Source organism: Ixodes scapularis, unplaced genomic scaffold (genome assembly GCF_016920785.2).
Source record: "Ixodes scapularis isolate PalLabHiFi unplaced genomic scaffold, ASM1692078v2 PGA_scaffold4__175_contigs__length_147842914, whole genome shotgun sequence".
Taxonomy (NCBI): domain Eukaryota; kingdom Metazoa; phylum Arthropoda; class Arachnida; order Ixodida; family Ixodidae; genus Ixodes; species Ixodes scapularis.
The window spans coordinates 4,266,134-4,280,743 of NW_024609879.1; the positions used below are offsets into that span (position 1 = coordinate 4,266,134).

Consider the following 14,610-nt stretch of genomic DNA (forward strand, 5'->3'; position numbering starts at 1 on the left):
CTAGATACACCTTTGCGAGGGCGCCCCCCTTTTGGCCTTGAACGAGCTTCTATTTTCCTACTTTTCTCTTTTTCTTTCTCTCCCTAAACTAAAAGCGTGGAATAAGGTGCGCAGTCGCCGGACCAATGAACGAGAGGTTTTTTATCCCTCGACTCCGCTGTCTGGGGGCGGGTAACGGCAGAAGCGTGATCATGTGGTAAAGGTTTCACGGATGACGTAGTAGCTTTTTCCGATCTCCGAATGTCTGCTTCCCGGCCTAGTTTCTTATGTGCTGTGCTGCGACCAGCGGGGCTGCCGTAGATTTTGTCCGTGACAGCGTATTCGAGTGTACCAAGATTTCCAGTGTTTGAAAAGTCCTATGTAATCGGGAACAAGCGATTTTTTCAAAGAAGCCCAAGGAATTCATGTGATGCGTTTAGTGTTCGGTTCGGAAAATTACTCCTTTTGACACATTGTGTTGAATCTTCACGAACCCCTTTCTTTTCGTTTTTGTGTTTGTGTGTTTCTGCAGTGCCCGTGTCGACATATATTTCGGATTACATATTTCAAGTCAGGTATTTTCATCGTAAGTGCACTGCAACCTACTCCTTTTCAACCATTGACCGTTCCGTTCCAGATTACCTCTAGAATTATGCAGTGTCTGTTTTCCAGCAGCCGGGAGAATAATTTCTCCGAAATTCTATCAGCAGTCGCCTGCCATTAGCTGTCTACAATCATGTGACAACTGCAGGTAGAATACTGACTTTCCTAAAGGAGCGGTGCAACGATATTCGATTGGAGTGTTTTTCACTTGACACGAGCTTACTGGCACACCTGGGACTCAAGGATACTCACACGCAACGCCACTGGCCAAGAAACTCCTTTGTTGCGGTGTAATTTCAAGAACAAAAGCGATCATTTTCGTTCAATCTCTCCTTTACAAAATTTGATGACGTAACGTGGGGATCGCAGTACACCCAAGTGACGATATTTGAATGCGGTTCATAGATTGGACCCGAGCATTGCGTAGGCACTCGACTTGGGCTCGTGATAATTGCTAGATCGAGAAGCATTCGGGTAGTAACCCGTGTCCAATCGCTGCAACGACGACAATAGCCGAGCCATGACAATGTCTGGAACTCAGCGCGTGTCCTGCGCTTTGCCAACCCCAGCGTGTGGCTATGATCAACACTGGCGGCATATAATCGGCTCCAGATCACGTGGCCGCTTGTTCTGGCTGCGAGTTGAGGGGGTCAACGCTGCTCGTTTTTCTTTAATTTTTTTCTGGGACTTCTATTGCATGGGGTGAAAAACGAACGCGTGTTTCATAGGTCATTAACGTTAGGGATCCGTTTTAAGCGGTATTTGCGCAAAGTACAAAAATTGTTGCATCGCTCCTTTAAGGCCTGTTCACACATACAGCAGAGCGTGAAGTTGGCGCTACGTGAGCATTCAATAATAGTTGGGTTGTGTGTATGTTTATGCAGCCTAGCACTTCGTCTGCCTCACAGGGGCGACGAGTCTCCCAGCTGTAGATGAGAAATTTAGCCAGTGCGGTACAACCGCTAGCCTGGGGTCTTTAACGTGCATCACGCAGTAGTGATACGCGACCGCACGCCGGTTCGATGCTCATCCAGATCGAAACGGGCAGGGGTGGGGCTCGAACCCAGGATCCCTGGGTTCTGCAGCGCGAGCTTTCGCTCCACGTGTTCCGAGCTGGTGTGCGCTAGACCACTCGGCCGCCGATCCCCCCGTGAGCATTCAAAAGAGCGCTTATGTGGCGCTTCCCAGCGCGTGACTTCGTTCTAACATAGCGCGTGATTAGAGCTCCAATAGCACCTTATTAGCGCTCCAGTAGCGCCTTGTTAGCGCTTCCGTTGCGCCTTGTTAGTGCTCCATCAGCGCCTTGTTAGCGCTCCAGTAGCGCCTTGTTAGCGCTTCAGTAGAGCCTTGTTAGAGCTTCAATAGCACCTTGTTAGCGCTTCTTGTACCGTAGTGCTGCGGATTAGCGCGTGCACTGCGGTTCCGGTCCCTGTGGTTGGGTGTGCATCAACAGTACCATGGCGGACATGGGGGACGCTGAAATAGAAACGCGACAAACGCTCTTACATACGCAATTAGTGCATATGTCTGTGAACGACTAAACGCCCAGAAGAGTCTTCTGGGTGTGCGAAATCTTTGGCCACCGAGATACCGCAGGGTATCTGGCGAACCCTGTTCCCAGGCTGAAGGACTGAGATACAGAGCTCTCAGGGTCACGCATATCGAGTAGAAAGCGATGAGGTTGTACCCAATCAATTAGTCGCTCAGAGTCCATGACTCTGGATCGTCTGCCCGACCCTTTGCTTGGAGAGCAGCTTTTTTACTTCCTCTTCTCTAAACGGCAAAGGGAAAACAACAACAGCGTAATCGCCGCGCACGCGCTGTTCCGCAGCATCAAGCACGGTACAAGGAGCGTGAGAGCGCTTACTGCGCTGCTGAAGCGCTAACCGATCACCTACTGCAGCGCTCCAAGAGCGCTAACCGAGCGCCTACTGGAGCACTTCAAGAGCGCTAACTGAGCGCCTAATGGAGCGCTTCTGAAGCGCGAACCGAGCGCTACGTCACGCGCAAGTCGGTGCCACATGAGCGCTGCTTCTAGCGCTCATGAAGCGCTAACTAAGCGCTCCGCTGTATGTGTGAACCGGCCTTTATTCTCCCGCTGTTTTGTGAAAACACGTTTTCGTTGATACACGTTTTGTAGACACTTTCATCGACACTAACGTTTCATCGTCCTTCGTTACGCGAAATGTACGCTGTAGGGGTATTTTGTCGCGCGTGTATCTCTGAAACGCGTGCTCACCGACCCAGCCCACCCGTTCACGTCGCTTCGTGGCGACAGTCTGCGGCGGCTCATTACAAAAATGTTAACCCACCTCTCCCACCCGTACGCGTCACTTCGCGGATACTTTCTGAGACGGCTCATTACAAGAAAAAAAAGAGAAGCTAATTTAGGAAAGCTAATCTGAGCTTTCTATTAAACGTCGTTCAATGAATGAACGGCGGCTGCCGGTGGAATTTCGTGGAAATATTCTGCCGGCTGCTTGGAGAATAGACACTACCAAAGACTCACTCCCGGTTCTTATTTGCTTAGTAACCTTCTCAGTTGTGTAACATCTTCTTCGTACCTCTTCACATATCACGGATTGCTTGCAAGTTTGTACTTGTTTACGGAATAGGCTGTCTAATAAACTTATTCTATGAGATTTGAAAACAATCCCGTGTGTCCGTTCACGTGCCTTTTTGCAATCACAGGAGCGCATACATTTTTTAAGGTTTCCTTGGTGTCTTATATAGGTTTATGAAGTTAGTTATGAAGCGAGTCTATAAAGTGGCGTGACCATGCACCTTTGAATCGGGTACATCTGCGTTCTCTACGAATTGAGGGGGTGTATAAAGAGGTGTAACAGTACACTATTGAACGGGGTCCACCTGTGTTCCCTTTGAGAGCAGTAGCTGTAGAAAGGGGAGTAATGGTACACTATTCAGCGGGTTGCATCTGTGTTCCCTTTGAGTGAGGCGGGTTCATGAAGCCGTGCAATGGTACACCTTCGAAGGGGGTGCATCTGTGTTCCCTTTCATTTCATTGGGTGTAGAAAGAGGTGTAACCGTACCCCATTGAGGTGGGGTACACCTGTGCTTCGTTCCAGTGAGATTTCTGTAGAAAAAGGTGCACATGTCCACCACACCAATAAGTGTACATATACTCAATAGTGACAGATGGGCCAGTTGTTACATAATTTACTTTGACCAAATGCGCCGCAGGAGAAGGACAGAGTAAGTAAGAAAACACAAAGCGCTCCGTGTTGTCTTATTTACCCTGTTCTTGTCCTGCGGCAGATCTTGTCTAAATAAGTACACATACATTCTGGGTGTACAAGTATTCCCCCAAAGGGTGTAGCATATGTGACAAGCACTTACACCCCCTATGGGTGCACCCCACGACACCCCTTTTTTTAGAATGTGGTGCGCGTCCAACACGCAAATCAGTTTATTCGTGTTTATAGTGAAAGAGAATTGTCTCGAGATTGACGTACTCTAGTACATGTTTAAAGAAACTTAGACACAACCTTTTTGCCACCTCCCATTTTAGAGCGCAGCTCTTAGGGGCCCGTTCCCGGCTTGAGCGGCGTCGCCGTCGCCGTCGGCGTAACCAAGGTCATCCCAAGGTCACTTGACCCCCAAGGTCATCCCAAGGTCACGTGACCCCAAGGTCACCCCAAGGTCACGTGACCCCTCCCCAAGGGTCATCGGGGGTCACGTGAGTCCCCAAGGTCACCCCAAGGTCACGTGACACCCCAAGTCACGTGACCCCCGATGACGTCATCAGTGACGTCACTGATAACGTCACCGGCATCCGCATCGTCATCGTCATCATCACTGATGACGTCACCGGCATCCGCATCGTCATCGTCGTCATCGCTGATGACGTCATCAGTGACGTCACTGATGACGTCACCGGCATCCGCATCGTCATCGTCATCATCACTGATGACGTCACCGGCATCCGCATCGTCATCGTCATCATCACTGATGACGTCACCGGCATCCGCATCGTCATTGTCATCATCACTGATGACGCCATCAGTGACATCACTGATGACGTCACCGGCATCCGCATCGTCATCGTCATCATCACTGATGACGTCATTGGCATCCGCATCGTCATCATCGCTGATGACGTCATCAGTGCCGTCACTGATGACGTCACCGGCATCTGCATCGTCATCGTCATCATCACTGATGACGTCACCGGCATCCGCATCGTCATCGTCATCATTGCTGATGACGTCATCAGTGACGTCACTGATGACGTCACCGGCATCCGCATCGTCATCGTCATCATCACTGATGACGTCACCGGCATCCGCATGGTCATCGTCATCATCACTGATGACGTCACCGGCATCCGCATCGTCATTGTCATCATCGCTGATGACGTCATCAGTGACGTCACTGATGACGTCACCGGCATCTGCATCGTCATCGTCATCATCACTGATGACGTCACCGGCATCCGCATCGTCATTGTCATCATCACTGATGACGTCATCGGTATCCGCATCGTCATCGTTACTGATGACGTCATCGGCATCGTCATCGTCACGTGACCCCCTAGGTCACGTGACCCCCACCCAAGGTCACTTGACCCCCCCCAGTACCCTTGCCTCCTCCTCCTCAAGAGCTGCGCTCTAATTCGGCGTTACAGGGAGTTGTAAACGGCTTTCACTTTTTTCTCAAACGACTGTTCGAAAAGGAGTCTCCTGCTTCTGACCCCTGAGAAAGAACGTTCGGCTTAAAGTTGAACGTCTTGAAGCTATCCGCTTCTTGACCATATCCCCGAAATCCTTCTCCTTTAGGACCACACGTATAGCTTTCCTAAGTTTTCAAATGTTTCCCCCTTTTCACAAAAGAAGGATCCCAACCATTCTGTTGCCCTTTGTTCGAAAACTGACCGTTGTAAGCCTACAAACCTCAATATTGTCCTTTTGCAGCCATTTCAAGGACCTACATGTTAATTCTTTTTTCCTCGCTTCCACCTCCCTAAAATCTCTTTCTTTCGGGCTCAGCTCTCCACTGTGGCGTGCTAGATGCCTTTTGTTAGAATGGAGTGAATCCCTCCGAATTCAGCTTGCCTTCTAAACATATAAGTTAATCGTCAGAACGTTCAGACAGAGGCGATTAAAACAACTGTAATCATCAAAATAGCCCTTCTCCCCACCAAAAACAAAACAAACAAACAAAAAAAAAACACAAAAAAAAAACGGTGATTTCTTTTTTTTTTTTTTTAGAAGAACACATTACACATTGCTCAAAGCTCATTACCTGCCAAGATGTAGCGCCAGAGGTCCAATTCAGATGCCGAAGTTTGGTTATCTCACTAAAAAGGTTTACTTTATTTTCAGAAATTTTTATTGAAAAAAACGGCGGCTTACTGAGGCTTTCGGATACATGGAGCTGAATGATGCCGGTGCTGAAAAGGGCAAAAGCGGGCTTCATTTTTTCTTTGAAAGTTTCATAAAATCAAGTATAACTTTTGAATAAGTTAACGGTTCGCTATGAAAATGTTTCAGCTGTTTCCGGCCGCTAGCGCTACATATATGTGCGTAGAATGAGTATTCCGCGATGCATAGTTTAATCGTGCCATAAAAAAGCGTTGTAATTTTTTTAATGCACTGCATACTTAGTCCTAAATTCCTAAATTAGATTATATAGCGGTGTTTGTTTCTTTTAAAAGTTTGTTCCTGGAAAACAGCTCAAACGAATAACAGTCGAAGGAAAAAAAAAAGGAGTTTCACTTATCAGTACAATGTATATTTTTCGATCGACAACGTCAGCTTTTGTCGATCATGACAGACAAAGTTAAAGAAGACCGCCTGTCACGCATGCGCATTCGAGATGTTTCGATCCCTTGATATACCCAGCGTACATAAATCAATATCATGAAAAAAACGACTTCTCTTTTTGCAGACGACCTTGCTGGCTACATAAGAACGGTACACTCAAACTACCATATTTAATGCTCTTACATAGAAATCTCAGGTCGAGTATATTTTATGTTCCGTTATTTAAGTTCAGTCCAACATTCATGGTGACCTTTGACAAAAGAGATGAAAGAGCAAATTCAGTGATTTTTATGCTGTAGCAGTTTTATAATCGCTAGGCAGTGTCTCCGTCATTGTACTGATTGTACTTTTCTACCAAAGTGGTTGGTGGTAAACGGATGTTTGAAGGCATGAATGCATATCCTAGCGCGAATAAATCATTCTATGTATTGTTTGCTTTTGCATTCATGACGTAAGTTTGAGTGATGGCTGTAAACATTGGAATTATTGAAGGGTTACATTTGCCTGAAAGATCCAACATTTAATTTAAAAATATTAAATTTGTTAGTTACGTACGTATATAGCGCATATAAGATTATATAATTTTAACGATGCACTACAGAGACCTTAATTTCCTTTTCATAGGTGCAGTTGTAAAATTTTCTCACACGCACCGCCAGAAATAGCGTGGTAAGGCTGTATCCCCTTCTACCTTCCGTTCTCACCCTATCAGTGACGCAAAAATGCCTTACTGACAAAGCGAGAGTCGCATGGAGGAGTGTTAGTTGCACCGCCTCCAGCGCGAGCTTCCTAACTTCGGTATCACTCCGGCAGGTGGGAGAGATCATGCGCAACCAAACCACGACAGAAGGCAACCAAAGCACTCTAGAGGACAGGTGCTCGAAGAAGGCGCCCAGTTACCTTCATACTATCGGTGACTAAAACGAAAACTTGGGGGATGCTTAAGCTTCGCCTTTAAGAGTGGAACGCGATAGCGATATTTTGCCCCGTTCTCAAAGCCTTCTCATTAAACCCGCGCTCCTTCTTGATCTGTGCAAGCGTGTGCGTGGTCTAGACCAGAGCGTAACGTGTCACGTGACGTCACGTTTTTATTAAATTTTCCCGCCAAATTTAGCGGGAAATTTTCTGCTCAGTTTGCCGGGAATACTTTACGCTCAATATGACGCGGAACTATTCTGCGGAGCCACGTGTGACGTCCCACCTGGCTGCGCGCGCTGCATTATGGGCCCCGACGTTGCCGCCGACGCCGGAAGTTTTGCGACACGAGCTCCTAAACGTGATCGCGTTAAAACGAAATAAGCAAACGAGTCGAGTCAGTTCTAAAACATTTTATTCAACGAAGAACATGAAAAAATGGCCGTAGCCTGGAAGACTATTATTATTGAGCACTTTCCATAGCTTGTTTGTCAATAAAAACGTCGTTCCCTGAGCCTCGAAAGAACTCGCTGAGTCAGGCCAATAGGGATGAAAGATTGAGGTAGAAGCCAGCAATTTTTGTAAACCCTCGTACATAAATAGCGTATCCAAAAACCGTATATACACAACCATCAGGGTGGAGAATAATAATCAAGATGATTTAAATCGTGATTCAAATCATGAGATAAATGAGGCTAGTTTTATTAAAATAATTGAAATCAAACCTTTCCGCTAAAAGAAATTATCTAAAAAATAATTTTCCCTGATCGTTCCTTAGCATTTGATGTTTTTTACGCATTTGTTTTGTGTTAAATCATTGAATAAGTAAGCAAGAATGATTTAGCACAGGTTGATCAGAAGCACAAAGCAGTGGTCTTCTGAGCAAATTGGAACGTTCAGCTTTCTTTCCATATCTACTTCGTTCGACGAATACATAACTTCCTATTGGAAGCAAATAAGAACGCCAAAAAAAACTACCAATAGAAAAGTAACGTCATATTGCAAGAAAGCCAGGACGCAAAAGAAAAAGAAATAAAGCTTTTATCACTAACTAAGCATATCGAGCTATTTTTACTCCACTATGACGGGATTTACTTAATAAAAGAGGCGCTCATTAAACCGTACTCAAGTTATGGTAATTCTTCCGTATTTCTTTCAGTGACCTGAATGTTTGATCAGTCATACTGACATGTCTAACAATGCATTTCTAGTGATTAAAAAGCCCTGTTTCATAATTACAGTCATTTAAATAAAATTAGTATCATTTGAACCAAATAAATATGATATCAATCAAATACATCTGACAGAATAAAATAAATATGATTTAGTATATTTTTCTTAAAAGCAAAGAATTTTTCTCCACCCCGGCAACCATACCTTCAAGATATGTACACGTGCGTAAAAAAGCGCAAAACTGTTTTTTGCGAAAGAGCTAGATAAAGGCTATTTACATTGTTCGTATCACAACTTCACGTCGTTGTATGGCACATCCTCGTTTCAATTGTTCAAGTAAATTACGCGAGAAAATTGATACTAATATCTCTTCTATAAAACATATCTATACTCTCGAAGGAGGCTGGCGATAGAATCAGAGTTCTGCATTGGAGTTGCGGACTTGATGTCTACAGGTTCTCCTTTAGAAGCACCTGAAAAACAAAAATAAAGTCTTATTAGATATACAGTTAGCATTAGGATTTTGTCTAAGTTAGAGTGTTTGGGAGATTTATATGCGATGAAACTGGGAAAATATGGCACGCACGTTGTGAATCGAAAAGTAGTCCCCCACAAAATATTAGTACCAGCGGCGCAAAAAGACAAGGACAAAAAAAAGTGGAGGCACTCAAACGGACTCAGAAGTACAGAGTACCGTGAGTCTAGTCTTTTGTTCTCGTCTTTTCGCGCCTTTGCTGCTAGCATGAATCAGCAACTCGCCCGAGCGTCCACTTTATCAGATAGCCACTATGGGCCACGTATTAGTGATGACGTGACGCGATCACCGTCACGCCTACAAAACATGATCGCCGTTCCTTATATTTTACCGAGAGAGCGTTTCCTCTCTAAATTTAGCGGGCAAACCCGAGGTGGAGTCTAATTATACGACAATTAAACAAATCTCAGCTAAACTAAGGGGGGGAAGGAAGCATTTCGGCTCAATATTTATCTGGAAAAATTTAATTTACACCAATTCATTTTCCGCGCTAAATGTAAGAGGAAAATTGCGCGTTACGCCATGGCTTTACTTTCGTGAAACTATTATTCTTACTTCTTTTTAAAACGAGATCCTAGACCCGTACACACGCTGCGTAACATATTTAGGCAACAAGTAGCAATGTATCGACACGCAAACTTCCTTACTTTCGTAAGAAGTGCCAAAACTTTGCATAACCTAAGGATTAGGGCGAGCTGCTGGTGCTGGCGTAAAAAAACATTACGGAAGGGCACTCAATACTAATCTCATCGAGTTAAGGCTTCAAGGTGGACCTACTCCGTTTTATCTCAAGTACGACCGATCCGACGTAGCCGATCAAGCCTCACCAAAGTGTGTCGAAATATGGCGCTGGTTTCTATTTTGCGTGTGCTGCCACCGACGGAAACAATCAAGCCCAGTGAATGCGGCGTTATTCCTCGCGTGTGATGCGTTTAAGCAATAATGGCAAACTCAGTAAGACGACCAGCTCCGGAGCGACAGAGTTTTGGCGCTGTTTCACGGTCTCCATCAGGTCGTAGCTTCGGTCGGACTTCAATAAAACGGAATCTAGTCATGAACAACCGTTTTCTCGCGGACATGCTCGAGAGCTTAGATGGTGAGCGGGAAGTCATTTCCTACACAGAAAACGTTCAGCACTATACCCAGGTTGAAAAAAAAAAGCAAACGGAGTCCACATCGCGTAAGCGGAAAGTTTTTATTAGGTATAGATCATTGTCCATTCAGGACGCGAGCCAAGTCCTTGACTTCGAGACTGCTCGCAAGTTCGATTATTATCTTTCCGAATAAGAACGTCTCGCTCGTTACGCTTACAAATCGGTGACGATGATTTATTTAGTGTGACGACACACTCCGATTCGGAATGTGTTCGATTTTATGAAAAGTGTGTACTGAACAGCCACGTAATGGAACACGTAATACAACCTAAAAAAAAAAAAAAAAATTAGACCTACGCGGGCTTTATTTTGACGTCATCGTGTTCAGCGAAATCGAGATACATAAACCTATGCGGTGACAAAAGTATGGCCTTACCTCGCACGTAACCAGTTTGCCCCGGGAGTGCAGCTTTTCGCCGTCGCACGCACACTGCAAGCACAAAACACGGACAAATTAGTCGCACAACGCGCAGCTGTACGCGAATTAATGAATACTTCGGGTAAACTTTCGATGAATGCGTATATATTCGAAGCTATAACTATTCATTTTGACAATCTACTCGATAGATTTTGTTCGGTGGTTGACGAAGTGAAAAGGATTAGCGTAATTTAATAGCAATGTCTATGATATTTTCTCCAATTATTGTCGTACATGTTACGAACGAAGTGTTACGTCTTTTTTTTTTATTCCAGGAAAACACGTGTGAGTCAGTCATTACTGTGCAAATAATTATTCGTCAGCATGATAAGACTCGCAAATTATTTACTGATAAAAAGTACTCTGAATCGCTGAAATCGGGAAACTTAAAACGGAGCTATTTTTCTTTATATGGATAGCATCGATACTCTCCGATTGCAAATTTAAAATTCCGAGTGATATTTCTCCACCCGGAAAGTAAGAAGCACCTTATACAATGGTTCATTTTTTTGCAACCAGTGTGCTGAGTACTTGAGTAAACACTGCAGTGCAGGCAGGCTTTAGACCTGCCAATCTATCACTTCAACGGTCACTGGGTCCGAGCCTTAAAAATACTGAACCAACGAGAGGTGTACTTTCGAAAGCGAAAAAAGTCTCACGCTTTGTTCCACGTGGCAAGCTTTGATCCTCGCATTGAAACATATTTATGGTTATTTATTTATTCCTCAGAAACCTAGCACATTTTCGTCTCCTGAACCGTGTCAATACAATATTAGGCTCTTCGCAGATCGATACTAATATTTCTGTTTATGATGTGAGTACAGATACTTGCGTGTGGCCTTTAACTGCGTTTTTTTTTACTCAAAACGTACACGTTTTAACGAAAGCATAACATTGTTTTCTGGCACACGTTTTTATAAGAGGTACTTCGCACCGAATATGTTCTACGCGAACTTTTGTTTTTGCTTTGTCTTTGCAAATTTGACCAGTAGAGAAGCTGCACACTTTGAAAGAGTTTATTATAAAAATCATCTCTTTGAAATCAAAGTTCATTGATGCCGTGTTCCTAAGAAAACTTCCCGACACACGTGATTTGCATTGAACCCTTACCAGCTGCCATTGACATCGTTACAGCAGCCATTACTTGCTGCTGTGCAAGTACTCTGGCAGCATACGTTTGGTGCGAATAAATTTGTTTTTCTCAGCAAGAACGAATAGGGATGACCACCAGCAAGGTGCGACGACGTCACGGACAAGCCATTTATGCCATCCGACAAGGACACCCACAAGCGTTCTGAATTATAGATATTGAGGGCTGCACGTGGCATTAGGTGACGGTTTATCTAATCTCTAGAAGGTCAAAAACTGGGTCTGCTTAATAAAGCAGCAGGTTCTGTGATGCTCAAAAATTACACGCGAGCTCAACAATTTTTTTATTGTTCACGAAGGACTTGTTCAGCCTGAATATCACGATCCACCCAGGATATCACAGGTCAATACATAACCTCAATTCCTATCTCTACTCATCGCCATGCGATATTTTCTAGGCTCTAAATTAAACTACCTGATATTCCCTACTCTAGTCCCCGGACTGTACAGGTTGAAAAGTTAAAAGTTTACCCATTGCGGATGATCTACAGGATCCTATTCTAGGATGTTTTTCTATGGATCGTTCAACGTGACAAGACGATAAGTATTTCATGAAACACAGACTATATTACTGATGATTTATGTATAATACAAGCTTCATTATGAACTGATACAACGGGCATTCGTCAAGGTGAGCTGTGCAAGATAATTTTCACGTTTGGGCTAGGCACTATGAGCGGACTAGTTAAGCAAAAACATTTATTTTTTCCCCCAATGTTTTCATATCGGACTATGCACCAGATACGCACTATAGTACAAAAAATACGGTATTTAGCATCTCATAGGTCAAACTAATTAATCTTAATTCGCTCATTAGGCTTCCTACTTAAAATTTGATACCAGCATAGTCTTGAGGACGTTGTCCTGAATCTTACATGACTGAATTTGTGAAATATGTGTTTATACCTTATACGGTTATACCACATAGATCTCAATCGTGCGAGGCATTCGTCTCTTCTATAATACGTTATAGTTCAACACAGCGCGTCTTAAACAACCGGTGTTTTATTCCTGCTGCTAGCTGCAGATATTTGCGGCAGCTGTGCATTGGCGCTGCCAGAACCAACAATCGGCTTTTGGTTTCCTTTTATTTTGATAACTTCAATCCACCATTACCACAGCAGCGCAGGTTATTGATATTTTTAATTCGACTGTGTCCTTGTCGCCAGCATTGGCCCTTGTCGTCAAAGCCCGCATCAATGGCTTGCTATCTCCGTAAGAAAAGAGAAGGTCAGCAATGGTGGCGGTAATCTGGAGTGTGTACGAAGCGTTTATAAGTAACGATTGAACAAGTTATCAGCAGCGTAAACGCATTGGGGACAAAAGATAAAGAAAGAAAAACAGCACTTCGTTTAAAACAAGTTCAGCACCTGTTTCAATTGGCCCTTGTTTTCTTACAATGTGCCCACGATCGTGCAAAGTCTCTACTAGAATCTCGACTGTTGGTAGGAATCTTTATTAAATTGATTTTGATTTCTAAAAAACCAGGAGTTCCCCAGGGCGCGCTCACTGGATCCTTGAGCTTCCGCCCACAAGTCCAACTGTGATTTTGCGATCCCGTTTAGCATTGTGTTTGTCTTCCTCGAATGAACCCGAATATTATTGTTAATCCATCTGAGAACTACGTTATATGCTCTACGCCACCGGTTGATGCATAACTTCTCTATAGTATGCGCAGTATTGTTGATAAGGTCTGCAGGCTTTTGCACAACCTTATCGCATCAATCCCGAGACCGGCAAGTGTCCTTCGCCTGCCACTAGAGGCAGGTGAAGCTCCCTCCATATCAAAAAGTTAGAAATGCCTCCGCTTTATGGCAAGAAACAAACGAGAGAGCCCATCTCCAAAACATTAATATAGGAAGGGTGTACTCACACGAAAGTACAATATCCACATGGTCCAAAGAGGTTCTAGAAAGAGTTACGTGCCGGACCACCAGGAGGCGAGTTCCCAAAGAGCGTCCTGGTCCCGAGGCGCGCACTCTTCACTGTCGGGCGACGGGCACCCCTTGATGCCCCCACTGCTGTTCGTGTTACTGTCCGCCGAGGCTTCGATGGACCCCGTGTACCCGCACGGCACCCTGTTCTCCTTGGGGGCGCCGAAGGACGCCGAAGACGTCGGCGACGAAGACGCGGAGGACGTGGGGTTCGTCGTCGTCGTGCCGCGCGTCAACTCCAGGAGTTCCTGGAGTTCCTTGATATACTCAACGGCGGAGCGGAGCGTCTCCACCTTGCTGAGCTTCTTCTGCGCGGTCTGGGGCACGTGCTGTCGGAGCGCGTTGAAGCCGTGGTTCACGAGGCGGACCCGGTTCCGCTCGCGCTCGTTGCGGCGCGCCACGGCCGCCGTGTAGGCCGGAGGCCCGCACAGCCCTGGCCCCTGGGGCGAGGACTCCGCCACGCAGCGCTGGTAGAAGAGGGCGACCCGGTCTGGCTTCATGGCAGGGGGTCCCGAAGGCTTCTGTCAGTCGGGGACTCCCGAGTCGGAGCGGCACGCTTGTTTGAAGAGAGGAGCACCTTGACGGGGAAAGGGAGGCGAGGAGGGGTCGGCCAATCACACGGGGGCCCCGCTCGTTTACCTGTCCGTCTCGGTCCCCACCTTTTAACAATTTAAAAGTTGGGCTGGGTACCCCCCTCCAATACCCCTCCCTCTTCTCCCCGATTCTCGGACGGAGATCGTGCGCGCGCTTCTCTTTGACCGGGCCGACGGAGATTAGACTCTCGTTCCGAGATGGCAGCACCAGTTGCTTTCGTGTGGTGCGGCGGGTTGTTTTTCATACCGCTTTAATCCGGGCGTTCGTCTAGTTCAATGAGTGTAGCCATCGTAGTATCGGAATAGGCGGAAAATCCACGGGGGAAACTGTTTGATCTTCTAGCTTGATTTCAAAACACGGCGTGTGTAGCGCG

The 14,610-nt window shown here is 45.6% G+C and overlaps 1 long non-coding RNA gene across 1 annotated transcript; it reads right to left on the reverse strand.

Annotated features, from left to right (window-relative positions):
* Positions 1-7,681: 7,681 nt before the first annotated feature.
* Positions 7,682-14,399, reverse strand: LOC8027150. The gene is made up of 3 exons (XR_006078285.1): positions 13,583-14,399; positions 10,519-10,572; positions 7,682-8,926 (listed from the first exon to the last, which is right to left on the reverse strand). It is a non-coding gene; the product is annotated as an uncharacterized LOC8027150 (long non-coding RNA).
* Between the last annotated feature and the right edge of the window lie 211 nt (positions 14,400-14,610).